Here is a 27,564-nt window from a genome sequence, read left to right as displayed (position 1 = left end):
CATTCCCTTCTCTGAGCTGGAACAACTGCTTGATGGGGTATTGGGTTCCCTTTGGAGGAGGGATTGGGCTATCCCTCCAGCATCTCTGGCCTTCATGCCATCCTAACGCCTTATTGGTTTCTGAGTGCAGCTCCATCTCTGCTCTGGTGCCAGCTTCATCCTACCCCTGCCACTAGATTCCGGTCCTCTCATGGGTGACTCTGGTGTAAGGAGATAATCTAGCCTGATGCCCCTGACCCTTGGGGGCAATTCAGAGACTTGAATCTGGGCTATAGCTCCTCCTTCCACTCTTGACCCCTCCCCTTGGAGTCCCCACCTATGGAATGCAAAACCAAAGGATAAGCGAGGAAGAAAACCCTCTTCCTGATGATCTTCCCCCCTTCCCCCCTTCCCCTACCTTCACGTCCTCCTGTTTCTACCCCCACCTCCTTCTACTCACCTCCTCCTTCCTTCTTCCTTTCCTCATTTCTCCTCCCTTCCTCTATCCCCACCCCCTGTTCCAGCCCCTCTTTTCTTGTGTCAACCCGCTCTGATGTACCTTGAATTTCATCCTGGCCATGCCCTTTTCCCCTCAGGCTTTCTAGAGTCCCCCCAGGGAAGGACTTGTCTTTCAGGGTCTGCAGAACACTGATCTAGCAGTTTCCCTAAGTGTACATGGGGAGGGTGCCCACCACATGGGGATCTAGGTGCCTGGGCTTCAGCAGATTTTCACCCATTTATATGCACACAGAGAGGAGGCAGGGTTTTATATTACAGATTTATGCAGCTGAGCCAATCCTGTGGCTGCAGAGACACTTCCATATGCCACATGTGCCTCCCTGTGGGTATCTGGGACAGGTGCATGGGAGGTGTAGCCAGTAGGAGAAGAGATGGATTGAGACATTCTCCCTGGATTTAGCAGCTGGAGTACAAGCAGGAATCTCAAACTTTCAGTTCCTTCAGTGGGAAAGGTACCCGTACCTCTTGGGAAGCCCAGTAAGTCAGAGCCTGGTCCTACCTTCCCAAGAACTGGTTGCTGATCCCAGTGGGCAGAGAGGAAAACCAAAGTTAGATGAGACCCCTGCCAGGCCCAGATCTTCTGATGCTAAGTCCACAGTAGTGTTGGAGTGGGGACTCAGCTATGTGCCACGTGCCTCGGACAAGTCGCTTTACTCTTCGGAGCCTCAGTTTCCTCACACGTCAAATGAGGGTCGCTGGGAGGATCAAACAAGGGAAGGCGACGTGCAAACAGTTGGCGCCACTGCACACTTCACGGATTCTGGCGATACTCACGAAAAGTCTAAGCGTGCGTGTGCATGCGCCGGGCGCTCATTTGTCCTGGGTCGCCTCGCTAGGGTGTCGGAATCAGAACCGGGCCAGGGCTGGGTGGACGCGATCCTCCCAGCCCCCACCCCCAGCACAGGGCCGGCGCTGTGGGGTTTTTCTCCGGCAGGCGGCGGGCTGAAGGCTGCACGGCGCGCTCTGCACGTGAGGCGGCAGCACCGGCTCCGGCCGCAGCGCGCAGCCCGGGCCACCCGGCTAGCCTGGCGCAGTGGCTGCCCGCGCCGCTGGGCTGCCGAGTCCACCCTGTCGGCTCCCGGAGCGCGAGGCCCGCCTGCCGCCCTCCCCGGCCCCCCGCCGCCCCTCCGTGCGGGCCCGGCTGGCCAGAGGCTGCCCTCGCGCCACCCCCGCGGGGTCCTCGTGCCCTCCGGTTCCGGCGGCCGGGTGGGTCGGCGCGGAAGGGGGTGCGCCTCGCGGCTGGCCCGAGGCTGGCTCCCGGCTCCTGCAGCTCCGCCGGCCGCCTTTGGGGGCGGCCTCGCCGGGGAGCTCGGAGGAACGGTGCGCACGGCCCGGGGTTCCGGGCGCCTCCGGCCGCTGGGCTCTCTCTGCCGCCGGCCTCGCGCGGCCGCAGCAGCCGGTCCAGCTCCCTCCCGGCTCCATGCGTGCGATCGCCTTGCGTGTGTGTGTGTGACGGGGGCGCGCGTGTGCGCGCGCGCGTGTGGGGCAGTGTGCTTGCGGGGCGTGCGGGGGGAGTGTGTTTGTGTGCGTGTGGGTGTGAGTGCCTGGCTCGTTCTCGCTGAGACACACACACACTCTCTCTCTCTCTCTCTCTGTCTCTCTCTCTCACGCACAAACCGGCTGGCTCGTCTGAACTTGAAGACGCCCCACATTCCAAGATGCCCGAGGTTCCTGGGGATGCCCGGGGTTCTTCGATCTGGAAAATCCTACCGGCGTCCTCCTAGGGAGGGATTATCTGGGGTTTTTTTTGCTTTTTTAAATCTGGAAGAGAACAAGTTGTGCTTTTTCCTCCCTTCTTCTTGCTAAATGCCGTGGATATAACTGAATAAACCGCTCAGGGCTCTCCCCGCGTGGACGTCCGAGGCCACCATCTGCCTACGTTCGCCGGAGCCGGAGGGCTTAGCTCGAGCCGGTCTTGGGCAGGGAAGGATGCGTGGCCGAGCCAGGGAGCCCGGGCGCCCCGCGGAGCCGGCCTCGGTGCCTCCCAGCCGGGGGTAGATGCTGCCTCGCCCAGGTGAGTGGTCGCCGCCGCTGCGTCTCAGCGATCTGGGTGTCCGCGGGAGCTCGGCGCTGCGCTGAAAGCACCGGGGGAGCCGGGAACTTTGCATCCCTTTATTTTTCACTTGAGGACTCCCTCACCGGGCAGTCATATGAATACCCTTTTCTTTTCGCCCATCCTTGTCGCGGGAGGTTTCCTTTTCTTTATTTCCTTTTTTTTTTTTTCCGATAGTCGGGGGCGAGGAGTGGGGAGAGCGGGTCAGTGTGAGGCCAGAGAGCAAGAGGGAGAGGCGGGAGCCGCAGGTAGACGGAAACGTTGAAACAGCAGGAGAACTTTGCCACCAGACCACTCTGTTGCATCTCTCCACATGCGAAGCCTGGCTAGAGCGATTGCTGGGGGCTGGGTCGGACGCCAGGGCTCCCTGCGCTCTGTGGGCTGGGTTGGGTGGGGTAGAGCCCGGTGTGGAAGGTTGACTCAGTGCTGATGGAGGGAAGGAAGGCATCATTGCATTTTCGGGAGGCAGGCAGGTAGGGCAACCTCAGGGACCCTGTCCTGTCTTCAGGTAGAAGGCAGGGAGATCAGGGAGATTGTGCGTGTGCAGCTTGGGGCATCAGAATGGCATGATGAAGCAATATGGAAACTGGCATTAGCCGTGCCTAGCTGGTAGGTCTATCTCCCACCCAGCCCTGCCCTGGTTCTAAGGTTGGCCTGGGCAGGGAGGAGGGAAAGCAGTGGACAGCTGCTTGGAGGCCGGCAGTGCCTTGCTCTGCACAGACCCTAGGGGACGACAGGGAGGTGTCCTGCCCATCTTTCCTTCATCCCAGTACAAAGGACATAGGCAGCGAGTTCGAGGGAGACAGAGCCCCTGAAAGCCAGAAACTGAAAGAGAAATAGGAGGGAGCCTGAGCAGAGACCGCAAAGGGACTGAGCCAGGCCGACACCAAGTGCCTGCTGAGATGTCCTCAGACAGTCAGAAACCCGCGGGGAGAGGGCGTTTTTCAGAGCCCGCACTCCGAGCTGGAGTTACAGGCACGGCTGTAGATGCTGACCCTCTGCCCCGCCACTGTGGAGTGTGTGTACGTGTTAGTGTGATTGTATGTGTGTGCATGCATGTGTCAGGGAGGGGGGCCTCTGTGGCTGCAATGGGCTGATTGGTCTTGTGGGGCTGGGGGAGGGGGCGGCTTGAGGAAATTGACCCCCTGTGGCTGGGGAGGAGCAAAGCGAGGCAGGAAACTGCCAGCTGTGAAGTTCCCAGGGACCAGGCTGAGAGGTTCTTGTTGGGCTGTTGTACGTGGATGGGGGCCAGCTTGGAACTCACGGTGGGGAGACCCAGGTGGGGAGATTGTGGGGAGACTGGGAGCACAGATCCCGGGTTTTGGGGTTGTGTGCTGGGCTGGTCGCTGCCCTCTACGAAGAGCTTTATGCAGCCGCTTGCAGTGGAGCCCAGCTGGCTGTGGGACTCGCTTGTGGGGTACCTTGGGGGCTGAAGGGAATCAGGATCGTGCAGGGAGGACTCGGAAGCTCACGAGGGCCTGCACTTGGAGCCGGCAGCCTCTGCAGACCACACCAGCTGCCTCGGCCCTTCGGCTGACGCTGGAATGTCCTCTCTCCCTTATGACTCTGGCTAGGGGTGCGGAGTTCCATCTCTCTCCTCTGGCTCCTCACGTGCTTCTGTTCAGGCCCCCTGCCCAGCCCTCAGTTTAGAGCTTCTGGTCTAATTCCTGCCCAGGAATGTAATTACTTATCTTCCTGCCCTTGCCCTGGGGAATACGAACAGCCAACTTGGCATTTCTGTTTCACCCTCTGGCGGTGCTTCTCTGGGCGGTGGGCTCCCAGCTCCATCCCCTGTCGGGCTAGACCGGGTATCTGGCTGCCTGCTCTGGGGCTCAGGCTCCCAGCTTCTCTGAGATGCCAGTTCCTTTCCCAGGCCCCGAAATCTGAGAAGCTGGGGAGTGTGGCCTGAGAGAGGGTGAGCAGGGAGCTTCCAGGAGGCGAGACTCAGGAGGAGATGGAGGGTGGAAAGGGTGGGAGATGCAGACGAGGTAGGTGGGGCCACTGGGAGAATCAAGCAGCCTTTTGGCCACCCAAGCCCTGGTTTGGCTACAGTGGAAATCGCTTTTGTGTCTTGGCTGCAGCTCTGAAGTAAAATCAAGGATCCAGGGGGGTTTTGGCCTCCAAGTGTCAGGAATGTCAAGTCTCTCTAGCCTGTGGGGTGGAGCAGTTCTCTTTCAGAAAGTCCCCTGTCTTGAAGTGGAGATGAGTACAATATTGGCGTCTGGCAGTTTTCCATTCTGATGGGGGAGGCTTCTAGACTGAGAGCAGAGATGTAGAGCAGAAAACAACCAGAGACAGCCGAATGGAACAGGACCCTGGACAAAAGCAAGAACGATTTGGGTGTTTTGCAATTTTATTTTGAGTACAGTTAGGGTTTTAGGGTCCAACTTATTTGAAGGGATAAAGTTGTCATATACAGGCATACCTTGGAGATATTGCAGGTTCAGTTACGGACCACTGCAATAAAGCGTATATCACAATACAGTGAGTGAAATGAATTTTTTGGTTTCCCAGTGCATATAAAACTTATATTTACATTATATTGTAGTCTATTGAGTGTACAAGAGCATTATATCTAAAAAAAACCCAATGTAATACCTTAATTAAAAAATACTTTGTTGCTAAAAATTCTAACCACCCTCTGAGCCTTCAGAAAGTCATAGTAGTAACATCAAAGATCACTGATCACAGATGACCATAACAAATACAATAAAAATGAAAATGTTTGAAATACTGCAGTTACCAAAATGTGACACAGAGACACGAAGTGAACGAATGCTGTTGGAAAAATGCTGTTGCCAATATACTTGCTCGATGCAAGGTTGCCACAAACCTTCAATTGGTGAAAAGCACGATGTCTATGAAGGGCAATAAAATGAAGCACGATAAAACAAGGTATGCCTGTAATGGAATGGAACCTACACTTGGAAGGCCTGGGTTCAAATTCTGGCTCTGCCACATCTTTGTTGGTTAAGCGCTGGAGCCTCTGTGCTCTCCTCCGGTGACAGAAAATAATAGTATATGCCTTGCAGATGTGTATGACCCCATATTTGTCTCAGCGCTCCCCAAACTCCTTTGCAGATCTGGAGGAGTGTTTGGGTGGAGGCGGAAGGTTTGGAGAGAGGGAGGGGCCCTCAGAGACATGGAAGATAGTGTCCCCTGCCTCCCCTGCCACACAACTGCCAGGAGGGTTTGATGCCATCACATGTAAGCTGATCATTAAAAGACTCCAGGAAGCCCTCCAAGAAAACTTCGGGAATTGATATTCGAGAAGCAGATTTCACCTCTGGGGCTGTGGCACCTGCTTCCCTCCCTCCCTCTTGTTTGCTTTGGATTTTTACAGCCATGCACATTTACTCAGGATGCTCGGACTCTGTGTTTTACAAGTGTCATCTATCACCCTTTGCTACCTCAAGCTTGTGTGTGAAATATCTTCCAGAATCCAACCCCTGCCTTTCCTTCCCTGACTCTGCCTCTTGCTGCCCCAAGAGTGGCCTCACAGGGCTGGTGTCGGGCCCAGGCTAAGTGAAGGGACACAGCTCCCGCTGGGGTCTGTGCAGGGCCTGTGATTGGACCTGGGTCCCGTCTGTGGAGTTGGGTGGCGCATCCAGTCGGGAAGAGGGGCTCGAACCCAGACATGTATTTAGTGGGATCTGACTAATGAATCACCGGAACAGGAGTGGAGAGGTAGTCTAACCATCATGGGCAGGCCTAAGAAAAGGTATATTCAGGGAGCAGGAAGTCAGGTCTGGAGATAGGGACCAGGGAGAATAGCCATGTTCAGTATGCTCAGGGTGAGGGCAATCCGGATGGCTTCTTGGAGGAGGTGAGGATTTCAGGAACAGCAAAAGCCCATTGAAGTCCATAGAAGGCAGATTTTGTCTTCTTGTACATTCTCAGAAGTCACTGGGAATTTGGGGAGTTTCAGGCATGGGGTACTGAACAAGTAGAATGAATGTTCTGAGAAATTTTTAGGCTCTCAGGACCAGCTCCTTCAAACAATTTCTTGTTTGCTTATTGTGCGCCAGGCACAGTGCTAAGAGCGTCACATTATTATCTCATTGAATTCTCCCAATCCTGTGAAATGGCCACTGTTGTTACCTCCACTCTACAGATGGGAAAACCAAGGTTCAGAGAAGTTGGGTGCCTGCCAGTTAGCTAGTAAGTGGCAGAGATGTCACTCAGTTCTCATGTCTGTGTGAATTCAAAGCCCACACTCTTAACTCCTCTGTACTGCCTCTGTCCCAAGGTGAGGATCAGTAGGCATCATGGGTCAGCATCTCTGTAAGCCCCTCTGTCCTCCCGGCCTGACTGAGGAGGAGACTTCAGAGCCCCCATCACAGAGCCCTGAGGAGCTCAGCGTTCTCATGGGCGTCCTGCCTGCCTTTCTCGCTCACACCTGCCTGTTTAAAAGTTCCCATCAGACAGTCAGCATTGTCCTCCTGGACAGGATGGAAGATGGGATAGTAGGCTGAACACTGGACCGTGAGTCAGGAGACCCGACTCTATCATGTGTGACTTGGGTTGGGAGCCCCTGAGGCCTGGTTTCTTTACTGATAAGTCAGGATGCTAATGTTGACTTCCCAACATTGATATAAGGGCAGGCCTGTGTGAATGGGCTTCATGCATTGAGCAAGCCCTTTAGCACTCAACCCCTTCCTAATTGCGACCCCTTCGTAATTTAGACCGAGTAACTAAAGTGTCAACGGCAATCATGCCCAGATATGAGGGCATTACATGTGGGCTTTACTGTATCAGTTTCATGTGGGACTGGAGTTCCCCAATAAGATAACAGGCCAGGCAGGTAGACACTGTGCCTTCCGGGAAAAGGGATGCTACAGAACCTGCAGAAGAGGGGTCTTTGGTCCAGATAATTGGGAGGGATTGGTGGCAGGCAGCTAGGAAGGGACACACTGTCACATATATCATTTACTTTGTAATCAGGTGCCATTACTGAAGCTTTGGCACCAGAGAGGGTGGAGGGCGTTAGCCTTCAGCCGGTATTTCTCAATCCTTCTTTCATTATTGCCCTCTCGCAGGAAACTTTTTAGACACAATTTTTTATAACTGCACCCCCATGAAATTTTAATACCACAGATATGCTGTATATCTGTTTATGTCCTGTAGGTACAGCTGTGCTTTGTATACAAAAAGAGTAAGCTGCTTTCTCACCCCCTCCCAATAACAAATTTTTGTCCCCTTGGGGGCGCTGTTGCCACCATTGCGAATGCAGGTTTTAGGGCTAACGGACTAGGATTAGAAAAAGAGGTAGATTTGAGGGAGGGAGAATCCAGGAGACGGTGAGGGCAGGTTCGCCTCGGCATGTCGCTGCCAAGAGTGTGGTCCATGAGCCAGTAGTGTCAGCATGACCTGGAAGCAGGCTAGTGATGCCAAACCCCATCCCACCCCAGACCTCCTGTATAGGCGTCTCCATTTTATCAAGATGGGAGGTAGGGGAAGGGTTGGAGGCATGGTCCTGGAATACAAGGCTAGTCTGTGAACAGAAGGTCAAAGGAAAAGGCACGAGAAGCCAGCTTGTTAAGCTGAGTGCTGATGCACCAAGCACGTTTAAGCAGTGACACCATCTACCTGTGTTGTGATCTATTGCTCTTTATTTTTTGCCCGGTGATTCCTTGCATTGTAGCTGCAAGTCGTGTAGGAGGTGTGGAGGTCCCGTGGAGGAGACGCAAGGCTGTGTATGGCCTTGCTTCTGAGCAACAGAAGGCCAAGCATCTAATTTGGACAGATCTGGGTCTGCTTTCTTGAATATCCCCAAGGGCCAAGGCTACTGGGGACCAGACCAACCCGAGAGACAGACTAGAACTGTAGACACAAGACTTAGGGGTTAAACTGTGTCAAGCTGGATTAAATAGCAAAACTGAGCTCTTGTAATTTATCAACCTGCTTGGGGTTGTCTGCATGGAGTCTCGGTCTCCTTGCCGCAGTCCTGTATTTACAGGGCAGCCCCGAAACACGAGAGACTGCAAAATCCCAAAGTTGGGCTCTTCAGAACTCTGTGCATTTACAGTCAGCCCTCCTTATCTGTGGATTCTGCATCTGTGGATTCAATCAAAATTTTTCAGAAAAAACAAATCTCAGAAAGTTCCAAACAGCAAAGCTTGAATTTGCCATGTGTTGGCACCTATTTACATAGCATTTACAATGTATTTACAATGATTTACAATGATTCACATTGTAGTAGGTATTATAAGTAATCTAGGGGTGATTGTAAAGTATATGGGAGGATGTGCATACGTTAGGTGCAAATACTATGCCATTTTATAAAGAGATTAGAACATCCGTGGATTTTGGTATCTATGGGGGTCCCGGGTACTGGGGAGACAACTGTGCACGCCATATGTTAACTCACTCACAGCAGACACAGCATGGGAAGCAAAACGCTGAGTCTCTCTTAACTCATTTTCCCTCTGTATTTCCCTCCTGGGCCATCTCCCCTCAACACCCCACTTCGGTCTAGGCCAACACAGGGAGGTCTTCCCTTTCGCCTTAACTCAGATCTCTAATAAAACTTCACAGGGATGCAAAATCTATTTGGTCCTCCCATCTCCCCTCCCTAAGACTTACTTTCTACTCTTTTTCCCCAAAGCTAGCACTCTCCTTCCTAGTTACCCTTCCTGATCTATTCCCCTGTTAAGGCAGCTTTAGTCAAATAAGCTGGGGGTGGGGATTTACTATGATCCCCAACTAATATTGGGAGTCTGTGCAGGATCCTACTTCAGACTAGTAGTAAACTAGGTCTTGCTGTGACATGACTCTCTATGGTCACCCAAATGAGTGACATATGGTCACACAGCCTGCAGGACTTGGAGGAGCTTAGGGAGTAAGCTGGGCTCAGGCTCCGGCTTGGGTCTCAGTACCTGATGAGAAAGAGATGTGGGAGCCCCCCCCTGGGTGATGGCAATGGAGGTGAAGGCATGCTTGGCTTTCTGAGCTCCTGGAAACCCCTGGAAATGCCCAACAAGGGCCGTAAGATGAGACCTGGTCATTCTAAAAAGGTATTTAAGATTCCTGGGTGGGCAAGTTGATCCTTTGATTCAGTGTTGCCCTGTAATGAAGCCACTATAATACCCAGATAAATCCTCCTGGGGCAGGAGGGAGGGAGGATGGATGGCAACTTGGAGTCAAGGAGGTAAAAGGTTAGAGCTCGTCGTACAGCACAAGGCAACAGGTCCTGGAGGACTCACTGGGGTGCAGGGGAACCTGGAATAAGTTCTCTTTCAGCTTTGTCTGGAACTCACCAAGTGATCCACGTGCAAGGTGATGGAGCTGCACTGGAGCCCTCTGTCCTTCTCTGCTGGGACATGTGTGCACTCATGTGGCTGTTTGGTGATCATTCCTTCCTGGCTCTCGGTCTGCTGTCAGGAGCTTTGATTCACAGCAAACCTCCTGCAATTGAGAAATTCCACCCTAGGTCAGCCCCACCCCCGGACGTTCCAGCCCCAATTCTGCCTCACTTCCACCAAGGTCTCCACCTAGGTGCGGGAGAGGATTGGACCGTTTCTGCCCTCACAGGGTGGAGGAAGCCCTGTCATGGCCATTTTTCATGATGCTTGTTAAGGATCAGAGTATGGTCATCATGATTTGCTGGGACCATTTTCATGGTCTCAGTCCACTCCACCTCTTGCGGCCATAAGTTCTGTACTTTGCTGCCAGTGTGGGAGTGAGGTGTCCTTTTAATTGTTCTAAAGTGTTCCCTCCACCCCATCAAGCTTTAAAGCCAGGAGAGCCTGTGTGTTTAGGATTTGGTGATCAAGCCCACGGTCCTTCATCCACCTCTTTCGTGACTAGCTGGTCAGCAGTCCTCACCGATTCAGTTTAATTCAACAAGCATTTATTGAGCGCCTACTGTGCACCACCCCGCAGGCCAGATGCTACAAAGATGAATCATCTCTCCGGTCTGTGTGTGCACACAGCCCTCCACCACACCGATCATTTGATTTCTACTCCTGTATGTTTTCCAGCCCTGCCTGTGGACTCCAGGACTTGGTGGAGGCGGGAGTTGGGGTGGGGATGCCCAGCTCTGGCTTGTTTCTAGTGCCTTCCCTCACCTGCATTCCCATGCACGTGTGTGTGTGTGTGTGTTTGCTCAGGACTCAGCTAAAGGTCACACACAATTAACTACGTGATGTAAAGCCGATGATAGTGGTGATGATGGTGGTGGTGGAAGGGTGATGGGGACCACTTAAGAAATGCACTCTCAAGCTGCTTTCCCAGTTCCCTCCCTGCCCCACTACTTAGCTGACATCTTACCATCTCACCCAAATGCAAACTGACTGGATGAAGAGATTTGGGGGTTGTGGTCCCAGTTTAGGGGCAGCTGACCCTAAAGGAACCGCTTAATCTTCCTCCTGGCCTGGTTACCTGCGTCACAGGGGCTGAGCTGGGAGAAGGGGAACTAAGGGGAGAGTCTAGAATAGACATAAATCCCAGCCCCTCTGTCTAGTCACAGTTTCTAAGCACATGACGCATGAGGGCCGTCACACTGGGGGCAGGACGGTTTCCCGGGCCTTAGATGGGCAATAATCTGGGCAGGGGGCTGCTGGCACAGAGAGGTCACAAGTGAGCAAGGCAGGCTCCTTACTCTTGAGAAACCTTCCTCGGATGGGGAAAGGCCCGCTTTTTGTCCTTGGGAAGTTTAGGTCTAAGAGGAGCATGGAGGAGAGAAACATGCACATTATCCGGGAATGCTTAGGCACTGAAATATGTGGATGCAGATCCTTCTTATGTAGGGAGTGTGTGTGCACTGGACCCTCATTCCTAGGGCTTACACTGTGTTCTCTTTTCCTGGTCAAGTGAGCAGATTACTCTCTCTCTGCCTTGGTTTCCTCTTCTGCAAAATGGGGATAATAATAGTACCCATGGCATAGGGTTGTTAGGAGAATTCAGTGAATTGCTATAAGCGAGGTGCTGGGAGCAATGTCTGGCACGTGGTGAATGCTGTGTAATGTGTGCTGTTTTTATTCGTGGTAGATAGACCAGTGGCAATTTCCTAAGCGAAGAGAGGAATGACCGTGGACTGGCATAACTCATGGTCCTTTCCAACAACCACGCCCTAAATCGTATAGCACCTTGGGGAATTTCATAATACTCTCCACATGATCTCATTGGACCCTTTGGACAATCCGACCAGGCAGGCAGGAAGGACAGATGTTATGATTATACCCATTATACATGAGAGGAAACTGAGGCACTTAGAGGTCACTAAGTGGTTCCTGGTCCAGTTGGGTTCTTATTACACCTTACAACTACACTGTGTTCAGCTGAGGGGTTGGGGGAATTTTGTGGAGGAAGGGTTAGGTGAACATGGCTAATGGGTTCGGGATTGGACCTCCCACGTGGGCCTTATTCATGTAGCGGTCAGATCATTGGAGAAATACGCCACAGTGTGGGAGGGCGTTCATGGCATGTTCCAGGTCAGCGTGCCTAGGCTGGATCTACAGGGCGCCTCACAGGGGAAAGCGCGACACGGTATCTCAGGGGATGGGAGTTAGTGGCAGGGCCACAGAACATGTTGCTTTGGGTCCTTCTGAAACCACTGTGCATGCCCTGGATGGGGGTGGGGGTGGGAAGGTGCTGGGGGCCCTAAGGAGGTGGGTGTGGAGCCTGGATTGGGGAACATTCTGTCAGGGAAGGAGGCATCTGATTCAGCCTGGTCTCTATGTGGAGAGAAGGCCAGAAAGAAACATCTCCCTGGGCCATGATTCCTGCCCACCCCCCAACACCCATTCTCTGGGGCTGATTCTGGTGGTGGAAAGAGGGACTTCCTGGCTCTTTTGATTTGAAGAAGCTGGAGAAGCATCTGGGGCAAAAAAAAATGGGCCTTGGGCCAGGACACAGAAGAGGGCATGAGACCTCCAGCAGGAAGAAAGCAGATCCAGAGGAATGCTGGGGGGGGGCAGGGTTTCAGGAACTGGGGGCATCGGGTCCAGGAGTGGATTATGGGGTCAGTGTCTAGGTGTGACATGGGGTGATGATGGAGGGAGGGTGTGTAACCACAGGGAGGGGACAGGAGTCAGGGAGGTGGTAGAGCCACAGGAGGAGAGCTGGGATGGGAGCTAACCGGGGCCTGGACCTCCGGGTCACTCCTAGCACAAAGCCAGGCTGCTTGGAAACCAAGCCCCATCCCATTCCTCCTTTCTCGAGGGGAGAGGTCGAGACTCCAAGCTCATTTCCAGGACTTTGAGATCAGCCTGTTCCATAAATCTCGGGCCGAGTGAATCTGGCACATAATTGGGAGGCACTGCAGGTACAAGTGGCCCCAGGCAAGGGGGAGAGAGCAATGGCACGTGAGTTACAGGGGAGGCTGGCAGGGCGCTGGTGGCTGGCGCAGCTTGGGGTGTGAGTTATCTCGGGTTGGGCCACCCTGCCCTGCTGCTGCTCTGTGGCACTGGACTGATATTTACTGTATATTGGTTTTTAAATTACAGAACAGCATCAATTCCCTGCTCTTGAAGTTCAGCCCTCACTCGCTGTCCCTGTCTCGCTTGGCCTTTCTCTGCCTCTCCTCCTCTTTCTCCGTCTGTCTTGTCTCTCTCTCAATTCAGTTTTTAATGCAGAGTATTATCTTACATTGTATCATGTTACCCCATAGTACTGTGTTTCTATTACCTTATATTTATTAGAGTATGCATTATTTTTATCCCTTTCACATATACAGCGCTTGATGGTTTTTAAAGCTCGACTCACAGCCATGTTTATCTATTTTGGATCCCATGACAGTGAGGAAGTAGGGCAAGCAGAGTTGTCTCCATTTAAAGGTGAGGAAATGGGCTCAAAGAGGCTAATGGAATGACCAGGTCATGTTGGATTGAATTATATTATATTATACCATCAGAATAATAGCTACTGCGTATTGAATGCTTCTAGTGGGCCCAGTGCTGTTCTAATGTAAGCTTTTTGTACTCATTTTATCCCCACGTTAGTTCTGTGGGGTGGGTACTTATTAGTTCATTTTACAGGTGAGGAAAAAGGCCCAGAGAAGTTAAGTTGCTTGCCTGAGGTCACACAGCAAGTAAGAGGGCAGAGCTTGCATGTGAACCCAGGGAGCCCGGCTCCTGAGCCCACACTCGTATCTACGATTCAATCTGTCACATGCCGTGACAGGTAGTAGGGGTGAGAGGGTAGGGATAGAGGTGGGATGGCTTCCTGGTATACGAGAGGCTTTCTTATTCTTGTACACCTTCAATTTCTAGAATAGGTTTCCTGCACCCAAGGGAAAGGCTTGGGGGACCTCGTGGCAGCTGGACATGCCCCTAGAGTGGGGTTTAAGCTCTAATCACAGGCAAAGCTGCTTGGAGCTGGGCCTGGCTCCCAGGGGCCCAGCAGGTCAGCAGGCATCAGAGGAGGAGCTGGCGGTGCCTGGGGGCCCCACGTCTTCTGCTGGGTGCAGCCCCTTCCCTCCCTGGGGAACCCCTGCTGAGCATTGCCTCCCTGGGGTCGTGGTGAGTATGAAATGAATGAACATCTATGAAGTGCTACAGCATCTGACGTGATCTACATGCATTCTCCCATTTCATTCCCCTACTACCTTTGCAAAGTAGGTGTTACCTCCCTCTGTGCTGATGTGAAAACTGAAGCTCAGAATAGCAGTGGGATTTGCTCTGGGTCTCAGTTGACCAACTGACCCTGTTTGGGTCTGAGGGGATTCCTGGGATGCAGGACTTTCCGTTTTGAAACCAGGGAAGTCCCAGGCCAACTGGGATGAGTCCCAGGTCATACAGACACTGCATGGCTGAGCCAGGATTTGACCCCAGTCATGTCTGATTCCCACTCCATGCCCTTACCCACCACTCTAGACTCCCTCAGGCATGCTGCCTCTCTTAGCTGCCCACATTTGCTGAGCCCTGGCTGGCTTTAGAGATGCTGTCTGACTTCATCCTCACAGAACCTTGTGAATTAAACATTCTTATCCAGAGTTTACCAAAGAGGAAACTGAGACACAGAGAGGTGAAGTAACTCGCTTGGGGTCACCCAGACAGGAGATGGGGACTTGTACCTGGCTACCTGGCACCAGTGCCCCACACTCCAGGTCACTTTGCTACGGCTCCCCTTGTATCTCTTCCCAGTTCCCTCCACCTTCATGGTCTCATTTCCTCATCCTAGTAGCTTGTGGAGTAGACCGGACAGGTACTTTTATTCCCTGAGTACAGGTCAGAAAATGGGAGCTCAGAGAAGCCAAGTTACTTAGCTGATGGCACAGAGCTCATAAGTGACAAAAGCAGGAAAGGTTTTGCCAGGGGTTCCCAGCTGGTACTTCCCACTGTGCTTTCCTTGTTCGGTAACTGGGAGGAGGCCCCCGGCCCAGCCCAGCCCAGTCCTGTTCAAACTCCTAGAGGCCTGAGGTCTCAGTCATCACTGGGTCCCCTGTGCAGAGGCTGGTTTCTGGGCTTGGGCTCTGGGTTGTCATCCTCTGATCCTCTCTCAGCAGGTAGAGGAGGGACCTGGCTGCAATGGATACACCTGCTGGCCTCACAGCTCCTCTCCTCCCACTGGCTGGGGACTGAATACAGAACAGGCTGCATTTTCCTGGGAGGGCAGTAAAGGCTCTGTTAATGCCAGGCTTCCTTCTCAGGCAACGAAATAAAAGAGTTGGGAAGGACAGTGACAAGAGTCTATAAATTCTGAATGATGTTCAGGAAAGTAGCCTGGCCCCGAGGGCCCATAAAACCCAGGCAGCTGCTGGGTCGAGGGTGATTTATGGGCCCCTGCGTCTGCCACAGGGTCACCTACACATCACGCCTCCCACTTGTAAGGTACTTTTCTTTTTAACCTCCAAACTCTTTTCAGGGTTCTTGGCATTTCATGGTTGTTCTCAAGCCACTCATAGAGATGAATTACTCCCCATTTAACAGGTGGGGAAACTGAGGCATAGAGTGTGTTGATGAATAGCCCAGGCTCGCATAGGGACCCAAGTCCCTTGAGTCTGTCCTGGGAAGTTCTCACTAACATTTATACTGATTAGACACTTACTACCTGCCACGTAAAGGAGCAGTGAGGGCAGGCAGGGGCTGTGAAGGCCGGTGGAGAAGCGGCCGGTGGAGAAAACCCTGGGCTGGGGGTCCGGAAACCTGAGTCCTGGCCAGCTTAGCCACCAACTGGCCATGTGACCTAGGTGACCCCTCTGAGCCTCCTGCCCTTTGCCTCTGCCCTCTTCTGATTTGACAGAGCATCTCTTGGTTTTGGGGGTCCACCTGGTGGTGGCAATGGCAGCAGAAGTAGGACCACAGAAGCCCCAATGCCAGGCCTGGCCCTGCCTTCACTGTCAGAAACCCAGAGCAGCAGTGGCTGCCCAGACTTGCAGCTAAATGCCTGAGCTATTTCAAGCATCAGTCACCACCTGGAATCTCGAGGTTCCACCGTTTCAGTTGGGCACTGGGCTGTGGTCACCTCCCTCCCCATTGCCCTGCCTAATGGGGTTTGCTGGGGGTGGGGGAAGGGATGGGGCTTGGCTGCTGAGAATTGTTACAGCTCTACCACCGCTTTCCCGTCAGAGACGGGTGCTCAGCCATGAGGGTGGCCTGAGGGGCTCTGCTGGGGACAGAGGGGGTGCCACGTCCCTTTCTTCTGGCCAAGGTCTGTGAAAGCCCCAGATCGATGGGGGAGAAAGCAGGCAGAGGGACCTCTCCTAGTTTCCTCCCTCTGAAATTCTTCAGGAAGCTGCCAGCCTGCCAGGCTTTCATTCAACTTTCTTGTGGATGACAGATGTTTACCGAGCACCTAGTATTGGTCAGTGGCTGGGTTTCAGAGGCCAATTAGATTGGTCTCTGCCCTCAAGGTGCTTCCAGTCTGGGAGGGGAGGCCGAGAGGAAAACAGTCAATTACAACACACTGTGATGGTGCTGCAATTGGAGGTGAGGAACTCAGAGAGCCTCGTGGAGGAGTTGATTCCCTCCAGCTCCACAGCAGGTGCCTCTCGCTCAATGGCTGCATTGGGCGCCTCCGGGCCACCCTCAGGTGGACACTGTGTGCCCTGCTGAAGACCTCATTCCTCTTCTTAGGTGGCTTGCAGAGGCACTGCCCCTTCAGCTTCTTTACTTGACTGTGCCCTCTCCCCACCCCCCCACTGGACTTCCACAGTTCCTAGAACACATCATGTTCGCTGGCCCCCTTCCTGGAACACCACGTCCCACACTCTTCTGCCTGGTCCTTCTCATCCTTCAGGGCTCAGCTTAAATATTGCTCTTGGGGATGGCCTGACCACCCAGTCTAAAGTCAGCCCCTCGCTCCTGTCACTCAGGCAGCTTTTTTTCCCCCATATCCCTCTTTCTACTCTATTTGCTCATTTGTTTGTCGCTTCACTCTTGCAGCCTGTGAACGATGTGAGGACAGGAATTAAAAGCACAGACTGTTGCTCAGACTGCCTGCCTGCAAGTCCTGCAGCAATGCTCACCAGCTGTGTGACCCTGGGAAAGTCATTTCCCCTCTCTGTGCCCCAGGGGGGTAATAATAGTACCTACCCCATCCAGGTATTGTTCCGGTTTAATGAGTTAATATACATAAAGCACTTGGGACAATGTCTGGCATATGTCAGGTGACCAATAAATATTAGCTATCATTATTATTTTTATATCCAGTGCTTAAAATAGTGCCCAACTCAATAAGTATTTGATGATTCAATGAGACACCTGGGCTGAATCTTCAAGGGAGTAGGTTAGGGTTGCTTCTGGGTCCTAGATGCACACTGAGATCACCTGGGCGGTGGGGGGGGGGGCTTTAAAAACCAGTGATGGCTGGGCCACAATCCCAGGAGAGCCTGATTTAATTATTCTGGGTGTGGCCTGGGCATTGGAGTTTTTAAAGCTCTCCTGGGATTCTGATTCCAGGGTTGAGAACCATGGCACTCACAACACCAAGAAAATCATGCAGCTGAAAGGCCTCAATGAAGGTTGTCCTTGAAGAGGGAGCAGAGAGAGTGAGGCCAGGGCAGGGGAGTTGAATGGCAGCACAGAAAGGAAGGGCCAAGCCAGGAAGGGCCTCTACGTGCAGTGCTGAGGAGCTTAGGCTTTGTGGGGAAGTCAGTGGGGAGCCTGGAAGGCTTTTAAGCTGAGAATGACATGGTCCGATTTGCCTTTAAGGAAATTGGCCTGGGTGGCCTTGTGGAGGAAGGATTACTGTGAATGAAATTGAAGGCTCAGAGATCAGAGGACAGAAGCCCTTCTGCCACCACAAGAGCAGTTCAGGGCCTGGTTCATCCAGAGAAGGCGACTGGCTTGTTCCCTGTTTAATTACTTAATCCTCCTTGGCATGTCTGATCAGTGAAATCTGGACAGTGCAGGATTCCTCCTTGCCACCCTGCCCCCAGCTGCATTTGAAACCCCTGTCACTTTAGGCTGATGTAAACCCTATCTTGTCCTGACCACAGAAGGGCTTTTCTGTCTGAGTTCTAAGCCAGGCTCTCAAGTTGCAGCAAAAATTCTCTATTCCACAGCCCTCTGGCCCTTGAGCTGGCTGTTTCAAGCTGGAAATCCCTCCCAGGTCCACTTCCTCATCTATGATGTCCTCCAGCTTGTGATCTAAATGTACCGATTTTCCCCAGGTTCCAGGCCGGTCCACCCTTGAAGCAACAGGCTGCCATCCCCAAGCCCTTCTCTCCCAGCAACAGCTGGAGTGTTTTCTTCATCTTCCCCTGCACCTGGTTTGTAGGTGAGAGTCGCACTTTCTGACTCCCAGGTCCCCAGCCACCAAGCTATTTCCACCTCATTGTTCAATCGTCCTAGATGTGGATGTGGGTCCAAGTGCTGCCTTTGAATGGCAGGGCTCTTGACAAAGTGACCCACGTCCTTCCCACCGTACTGCACTGTATACCACCCCTTAGAGGCAGTATAGATGCATGCTTCAACCTGCCTCTGCTACTTACGGGCTGTGTGATCTTGGGCAAGTCATTTGACCTCCTTGTGCCTTAGTTTCCTTATCTGTGAAATGGGGGTGAAAACTCAGAGACATTTACTTAGTCCAGTGCCACCAGTGATGACCATGGGTTTGGATTGGCCATCTAATTCCGAGGATACAGTGGGCTTTATTTTACACCTTGTTTCTTAGCATTAGGGGAGTATTCAGGACAGGACAGGAAATAAAGCACACAAAGCATCTTCATTTTCATCTCATAGGGAGGTCCAGCACCTGCTCACCTAAACAACTTTTTGGCCCCTTGCACGGGGCACATTGGCTGCTGTGGATAAGAGCTGAGATGCATGTGTGTCTCCTTGGTACAGAGAAGCTGAAGCCTCAATTTCCTGCCATCTGTACACCATTTTAGAGACCCAAGGCCTTCCTGCCAGCTCACGGTTCCCCACAGATAGGGGTTTCATGGCACACAGGGCAGACACCGCAGAGCACATGTGCCTTAACTGTTCTGTGGGGGGCCAGCCTGGGCCATTTCCCCAGGGCATCCTAGGCCAGCTCAGGCTGCGTCAAGCCTTGACTCAGTTATCTGCATATAATGTTTCTCATATGAGGGGACAGTCAGTAGACTGCTGTCAACTAACAAAGGCAAAGACCGGATTTATAAGAGAGAGGAGAAGAGAGGGAGAAGCTGCAGACCATCTGGGAACAGTGAATCTTGTTTTTACATTTTGGAGAGGGGGTGAACTGATCAGCTGGCAGCTGGCAGTTGGTCTGGGCATTTCTGTTCTTGAGTGGCTGTCTAGGGGCATCAAAGAACACAATGGAGTTGTTAGGAACTTTCCAGAGGAATCTCAGGAGTTCTCCTGGGGGTAAAATCTCAGCAGGATGCCTGCCAGGGCCACCTCACCAGCACCTCTGCCTTAGCTAGGCCAGGTCTGCACCTTCCCCCTCAGAATTCCTCAGCAAGGGGCTGCTGTGGGGTTAAGTGGGTCAGTGCATGCAAATTCCTCCAAAAAGTGAAGAGTAAGTGTTCATATGGAAATAAGTTCACAGTGAATGTCTAGTAAGTTCTAACTACTGGTGCTTTCCTTCTCTGGGTTCCATCTGTTGGCCTCTCCAGCTGGCATTGCCTAGTGTCCCATCTCTCTTCTGGAGCTGAGATTAGGAAGGGGAGAGGAGGAAGATGGGGACCCAGAGAGGAAGCCAAGAACCAAGACAGCTTTGGAATAGTTGGTTTTAAGCGATGAAGTGGTGAGGTTGCTCCCCTAGGGCCCTTTAGGGTCTGGGGTTGAGGGGGGTATCTTTTTTCTTTTTTTAGCCAAGGCAGTATCAATCAGAAACGCCCCCATCATTCATAATTCCATCCTATTGGCTGGGAGCCAGCTGTGTCCACCATTTTGTTTTTTTCTCAGCTGTGAAAGATAAGTAGAAGCCCAGAGAAAGCATGTCTTGTCCTGTCATCCATAAGGACCCTGGTAGCAGGAGGCTGTTCCCTTCCTGAGTGGCTTCCCTCTCTACTTCCTTGTCTCGAGGAAGCCAAGTGGGCTGAGGGACGGAGTCTCAGAGGCTGACTCGGATCCTGGCGGTCCCAGGGGCTTGCAGTATGATCAAGAGGGTCTCCTCTCTGGCCCTCTTCTGTTTCCTCATCTTTAACACTGGGAGATGGAAGAGCTACAGACATAATATCCTAAGGACTCTAGGGAAATGGGCCTTCCTCTTTCAACTTGAAGCCTGCTCTTTGTGTTTCTCTTTAAGGCTGCTCTCAAAGGTCATCAACCCAAGGTTTGGCTGGAATATAGGTGTTAGGGGTCTTACAGTGATTTGTCTTGGGATCCCAATCCTCTTCCAGATGGTCCTGGCTGTTATACATCCTGCCTCAGGGCAGGAAGAGCAGTGCACCCTCTACTATGGGCTGAGAACTTTTGTTTAGAGATGTGGGAAGGCTAGAAACTCCGCATCAGTCATAAGGCTTTTATTTGAACGGACATGTGCCATGATGATGTGTTTCTGAGTCTGTGTCTCAAATCGTCAGAGCTTTGATGGCAGGGCTGTCTGCCTCCATCATTGCACACAGCACCCGCTAAGCCACACACGAGGAGGGGATGCTTTATGAAGATTCATGCTTCTGTGATGGTGAGGACTGCAGTGGTGATGGGGATGGAGGTGGAGGAGGTTGGGGTGATTGTGGGGATGCAGGGCATGACTACAGTGATGGTGGAGATGGTTGTCGAGGTCATGGTGTAGGGAAAGGCTGGGGAGACAGGGCATCATAGGCAGGTAAGAAGTATTTTTGCTAGTGGCAATGGAAAGGCATTGAAGGACTATTATTATTTTTATTGAAGTATCGTTGATTTACAATGTTGTGTTAATTTTCTGCTGTACAGAAAAGTGATTCAGTTATACATATATATATACATTCTTTTTCATATTCTTTTCCATTATGGTTTATCATAATAGGATTTTGAATATAGTTCTCTGTGCTATACAGTAGGACCTTGTTGTTTATACATTCTATATTTAATAGGAAGGATATATATTGAAGGATTATAATTTAAAGGAAGGGGAACCAGATTTATGTTTTGAAAAGCTTACTTTAATTGCATGGTGGAAAACTACTTGGAAGATGGCAAGATTGAATGGATGTAGACCAGTTAAGAGGCTATTGGAATAGTCCAGGAGAGAGAGAATGGTGGCTTGGATTGGGGTGATAGAGGTGGGACGGAAAGAAGTGGGCAGGAGCTGGAGCTACTTAGGTGGTAAAATCAATGGGATTTGGTGATGATTAGATAATACCTTGATCAGACTGGGGGAGCCATGAGTGCAAAGGGTGAGAAGAGTTCATCTTATTGAAGATGAACCTTAAGTTTCTGGCTTGGGCAACTGGATGGATCATTAGACTGTAAGCTGCATGAGGGCAGGGACTTTGTTGTGTCCACCTGTATGCAGCAGCTAGCACATGGTAGACCCTTAGGGTATGTTGGTTGGATGACTGTTGCTGTTGACTCTTGGTTCCGATCACGATGGACACAGTATATTACAATTTTTGGTTCCCATGCCCATGTCCTCCACTGGACACCAAACAGTCTGGGAGCTGGCCCACAAATGGTTAATAGTTACAGAGCTGAACCTCAGACTCTGATGAACCCGAATTTAAATCCCAGGACCTTCCTTTACTGGCTGAATGATTTGGGGAAAGTTACTGAACTTCCCCGAGTCTCAGTATATTCACCTCTAAGATGGGGATAAAAAGAGTGCTTATCTCACAAGGTTGTTTTACTGATTACATGAGGTAATATAATGCTGTAAAGCACTAAGCCCAGTTCCTGGACCATGGTTGTTGGTGGTAGTCATTTAAGAAAAATGAATCATCTGTATCTTGCATCCAGCACCGTGCCAGCACGCAGAGGGTGTGTCTGTTGGGTGACGGTGAGGAAAGGAGTGGAGGCGGGGAAGCTATTGAAGACCTCGGGGACAGGGCTGGGGAGAATGGGAGATGGATGCTTCCACATGCATCCTGTCACTTCCACCCTCATTTCCATTCTTGCTTCTCAGCAGTCCAGGAGATGAGACTGCGACGTAGCCCCCAAGGCCCATGGCAAGCCCTTGGTGCCGACGGGGAAAGCAGAATGTCTGGGGACTCAGCTGCTCCCACATCCACCTTTGCTTCAGCTGAATTCCAGCTTAGTCACAAAGAAGTGTGTTTTAAAAATAGCAACAGGTGATGTTCATCCAGATGGAAGCCCCTAAAAACCACTGCTCCCTAATGGTCTTTGCTCCATGGTGAGTGACTGTGGATTGACAGGGGGCCCCCGGCAGCCGCTGCTCTCTGTGCCTTTCCTCCCATTGATGGGAAAGTGAGGTCTCAGCAAGCCTGAGGACCCTGGAGGGCCTCCCAGAGAAGGAGGGGGAGGGAGCTCACTGGCCCAGCAGCTGCCCCTGCTGCCATCCTCGTGCATCCACACTGGAGAGAGAGCGAGATATGAGTCACAGACACTGAGCTACTGGCTGGATGCAGAGAGGCAAATATTTTGAGAGGAGGACAGAGGGGCACCCATCCACACCTGGGTCATCTGTGGGTACTGTGTATGTGTGTAGGGAGGGGTTTCTGCACATGGTGCCCTCTGAGCCATCTGTCAGCTTAGAGTCAACCCTCAGGAAGATGTGGGTGGGACCAGAAGCCGCACTTGGTCAAAATCTGGACTCGGGCCTTAGGGAGACACCCATGTGACACACTCCTGCACAGACAGAGGCGTAGGTCCTGACCTTCACATCCTCTGTGGCCAGCCCTGCCCTCAGACTCACCTGCAGCCCCTTGAGGGGCACAGCCATGGGCAAGCCCCACATTGGGCCTCTTCGAATAAGGCAGTGTGTGTGCGTGTGTGTGTACACACCCACACGCACGCAAGTGCCTTTACATGCACAATGAAGCCTCAACAGTCAATTTCTAAGGAAGTCTTCACTTCCAAGTGGTGACAGAAATAGACTGCGTTTCTTTTGAGAGCTTTCTCTAGCTGGTGAATACAATATGTGTGTGATGGCAGGACCAGGAGGCCCCATTCCCGCTACTTCTCCAGTGGCTAAGGTCCTTCACCTTTGGCGGCAGCAGAGGGAAACTCCAGCAAGCTCTGCCTCTGGCTAGAACCACAGGGTCCTGGCAAAGTGGCCCGCTCTCCAGGCGGACCCCGTTTCCTGTTGGGGATGTGAAATTGGAAATCTTGTCTCCTCTCAGGCCCTTTTTCCCTCCTCCCTTTGTACCCCTTCCCTGGCACTCGCTGGGCCAGCTCGTAGTTTTTTCCACTCTTCCAACCCCAGGAAGCCCCCCAGCACTCTCCAGTTCTGAATATGAGATAGACATCCCTCCTGTGTCTCCTCTGGTGCCCTGTACTTCCCCAGTCCCAGCACTACGGTGCTGCCATGCCTCCTTCTGCCTTCCCTTAATTCCCACCTCCAGGAAGCCTTCTGAGATTGCTCCAGCTCCGCCTTGCCCACAGCACCCACCTCATTCACCATGTGTACCCTCCTCCTCCTCTCATCATATGTTCATTTTTATTTTTTTATTTATATTTTTTTATTTTTTATTTTTTTTTATTATTTATTATTTATTTTTGGCTGTGTTGGGTCTTCGTTTCTGTGCAAGGGCTTTCTCCAGTTGCGGCAAGCGGGGGCCACTCTTCATCGCGATGCGCGGGCCTCTCACTATTGCGGCCTCTCTTGTTGCGGAGCACAGGCTCCAGATGCGCAGGCTCAGTAGTTGTGGCTCACGGGCCTAGTTGCTCCGCGGCATATGGGATCTTCCCAGACCAGGGCTCGAACCCGTGTCCCCTGCATTGGCAGGCAGACTCCCAACCACTGCGCCACCAGGGAAGCCCCATATGTTCATTTTTAAATGCTCTTTCTCTTTGTCACCGTCCTCATGCTCTAGCTGGGCTGTCATCCTCATTCATTCATTCATTCTTCAGATACTCATTGAACTTCTTGTCTGCTATGACTAGCCCCTGAGGCCATGGAGGTGAGGACGACTAACGGTTTTCTGCTTTGGGACTCCTTGACTCCAGGTCAGCAGGGGGAGGAGCGGGGATACCCGGGGTTCCCTGAAACCTGAGGTTGCAGAACAGCCTGGGGAGGCCTAACTGGGGACGGGGTGTCACCTGGAACCCGGGAAAGTGAGCAGCCTGGGTGGGCCACCCTGGCCTGCCACAGCCCACCCCCTTCCTCCAGCCCCTCTGGAGCTTGTCCTTGTTGGAATTCCCTCCTCATCCCACCCTCCCATCAGGGTCAAGTGTGGGAAAGGCGGGGCTCTTGTTTTTCTAGTATCTGAAATGGCCGTGCCTCTCCCTTTCCCTCATTTCTGAGCAGCCTCTTGTCAACCCCTTGAGCGAAGGTGCCTTCTTGTGGAGGTCCAAGGAGAGAATTAACAGTGGATCCAGCTGCGCCCGGGAACCCCCTGAGCCGGCAGTGTCTACAGCAGCCGGCCCCCAGCAGGGGAGAGGACACTGCCTACGGCGTAATGTGCCAGCCCCCCTGGGCAGGCCTGGGCAGCAGTGGGAGCAGTGCTCATGGGGAGGTTGTAGGAGACATGGGTTCTACCCTGGGCAGCCCCAAGCCAGCCATCGGCCTCCCTCTGCAGGGGCATCAGGTTCCCCAACTACAAAATGAGGGTCGCTGCTAAAGCTCCCTGGGGCCCCTTCCTGCAGGCCAGCTCTCCTGCAGCCATACAAACCTTGTCCTTTACTTTCTGTTCCTCTGAAGGCAGGGGGGCTGACTGCAGAGAGCTTCCAGGGGGCTGTCCCAGCTGCCCTTTCCCTAGGACCTGAGCTCCCAGCACCACCTCATGGTCTGGTGGCTGTGTGTCCCTGAGGTTCCGCTGAACATGCCTCCCTGCTGAACATGCCCTGCTGTGACACCCAGGTAGAGAATAGCTCCACACTGAGTCTAATCAATGATACCCCAATAAAAATTTTTTAGAAAAACACGTTATTTGTAAAAATGAGAATGGAAGTGTCCAAGAATAGGGGAAAGGATGTATTATGGATGGAAACTAGAAGACTTAGAAAACTATTAAAAGTATTTTTAAAGAAAAAAAAAGAGTCTGTTCAAAACATCTCTTCCACAGACGGACACACCACATAATTGCTGAATCAAATTATAGGGAGGGAGGCAGAAGTCAATTAGGTAGATTTGGTAGATTTGGGGGTGGTCTAGGTCACCTACATTAGTGGCTTTCAAACTTGTTTTGACTGGAACCCACAGGAAGAAATATATTTTACATCACAACCTAGTAGGTACATTTGACACATACAAATACCCAATGTGTGTATAATGGAAATTATAATGGAAACAAAGATACTGTGAAACAATATCCTACTAAGTACAGTACTCCTATTCTCTTCTTTCCTCTTCTCTTCTCTTCTCTTTTTCTCTTCTCTTCCATCTAGTCCTACCTTATCCTGTTCTCTTCTGTTCTACGAAGCATGCTGGTCATGATCTATTGCTTTGATGCCATCCTTCACCAATGGGGTCATGAACTGCAATTTGATAAACACTGATCTGGAGTGATCAGGCAGATCTGCTGTGATGGGTACAGGGAGCTTCTGTCTGTTCCAATGTGTGTTAGTCAGAGCAGCTTTCCTCCTGGAGCATGTGCCGGCTGGCCGATCCGGAGGACTTTCACTCAGCAGCATGCCAGCAACCGCAGACCGTTTCCCTGTGGGAGTGAGGCATGCCCTACGCCTGCCATCCCTGCCCCTATATTTCCCTGGTGCTGCTGAGGTATTTCTGAATATGTGAGGGTCCCTGGCCTCACAAGAGCTCCCCTGCTCAGGGGTAGTGCCTGACGCATCACAGCATCCTGGCCTGGTCATGGGAAGAGCCTGTAGAGCCTGGAGTACGTGATCTCTGAAAGGTGGGAGGTGGCGAAGGCTGGAGACTTGTCCCAGACTCAGTGGGAGGCGGGGCCTCCTGGACTGGATTCCATTCGGTGCAAAAACACTCATTTAGCATTTTCTGTGTCCCCCGCACTGTAATACATTCAGGCCACAGAAATGAAGAGATCTCTCAACGAATGTTTACCGAGCTTCCTCTGAGCACTCGGCCCAGGGCTGACGGAGACAATGCCGAAATGAAGGCGATGCAGTCCTGCTCTCCAGGAGCTCGTATCTGGGGGAGGCGTGTGTGGACAGATGGTTAAAACTGTCCTTGGCTTTGGGATGGCCAACTCAGGACTGAGCCTGGGAAGTGGAAGAAGGAGGAAGGCCGGCCCTTGTGTACCAGCTGCTCCCACATGAGTGGGATGTGGAAGAATGGCACAGAAGGAGAAATGAGAATTTGTGAACAGGACTGGGGGACACTGTCCAGGATGGGGAGGTGGGGGCCTGCACGGTGGGAGGGGCGGAGTCAATGCGGCTCAATTTGGGGAGGGTGCTGGGCAGGGGTGGAAGGGTAGGTTTGAGTCACATCCCTCCTGGCCCTTGTGGGATCTCTGATCCCTTGCTGATCTCAGAGCCTGGATGACTTCTCAGGGTCAAAAGGCAGGTAATTACAGGTGGGACCAAGTAACCCCCTCAGGGGTTACTCCCTCCCTCCCTCCCCTCCCTCCACCCCTCCCCCCACCCCTCCCCCAGCCAGTGCCAGGCTCAGACAGGCTCCCCTACTCAGGCCTGGAACAGTCCCAGCCAGACCCAGACCGGGGATTCCCAGGATGCGGGAGTGTTGTATCCAATGCCTGGCTGTGCTCTAGGCAGGATTTACGAAAGCGGGAGTCATAAACTAAATTCAAGTAACGTCTCAAACAGTGACATCGGGCAATAGACTGAGCATTGGAGGCAGAGTAATGGCTTTACTTAGGAGCCCTGATTTACGGGCATCATCAGGAAGCCTCGAGGCCCTGCTCTTTGCCAGAGGAGCATTTAGAGGCTGACCCCTCCCCACCTGCCACCAGGCTCCCGTTCTGCACAGGATGAAGGCAGGAGAGCAGAGCAGCACTGCCTCACCCCCGCTCACCCCCAACACAATCAGCAGCTTCGTCTCACCATCCTGACATGCTTCTCTGCTGCGATCCGCACCCCCGCATATGCTCCTTGCCCAGCCCCCCATTAATACGCATTGTTGTCAGAAATCACTCCTGTGGGTGCCTTCTCCTGATGCTGGCGCACCTGTCGGGGTGTGCTGCTTGCACCCTCTGTCTCCCCCCACAGTTCAGGGTCAGGGTGAAGCCCGGCCTGCGGACCCTGAGCTGCCTCTGACCGCTGTGGACCTTGGGCAGGTGACGTAGCTTCCCCGTGCCTCCATTTCCTCACCTGCATGACATCACCCACCTCATAGTGCGTTCTGTGGGGATTAAATGACAGGATGCAAGGAAAGTGCTTGGAAGAGCAGAGGGGGAGCTCTGAGTAATAGGAATAGGAGCTGATAATAACAACAATAATAATTATTATTATTATTGAATGCTTCTAACATAAGTATAGTCCTCGCCTTCCCCACTAAACCCCAAACTCCACAACGTCAGGAACCCTCTTTACTATCAGATGGAAGGCATCTCCTCCCACTCTGCCTGCCCCCTCCCCGCCCCCCCGCCTGCCTGTGACCCACTGGCCTCTCGCGTTCAGCTCACTGAGGGTCTAAGTTCCATAGGAGCCATGTGGTCACATCCT

At 52.4% G+C, this 27,564-nt stretch overlaps 1 protein-coding gene across 1 annotated transcript in view; it reads left to right on the top strand.

Annotated features, from left to right (window-relative positions):
* Positions 1-2,078: 2,078 nt before the first annotated feature.
* LRFN2 (leucine rich repeat and fibronectin type III domain containing 2) overlaps positions 2,079-27,564 on the top strand; it is a 177,680-nt gene continuing 152,194 nt past the window's right edge. Inside the window, exon 1 of the mRNA XM_007197914.2 lies at positions 2,079-2,512. The gene's annotated coding sequence lies outside the window, so the exon portion shown is untranslated. The remainder of the gene's footprint in view (positions 2,513-27,564) is intronic.

Source organism: Balaenoptera acutorostrata, chromosome 10 (genome assembly GCF_949987535.1).
Source record: "Balaenoptera acutorostrata chromosome 10, mBalAcu1.1, whole genome shotgun sequence".
Classification (NCBI taxonomy): Eukaryota; Metazoa; Chordata; class Mammalia; order Artiodactyla; family Balaenopteridae; genus Balaenoptera; species Balaenoptera acutorostrata.
The sequence above is the reverse complement of the archived record's forward strand: the minus strand, read 5'-3'. Positions and strand labels throughout refer to the sequence as shown.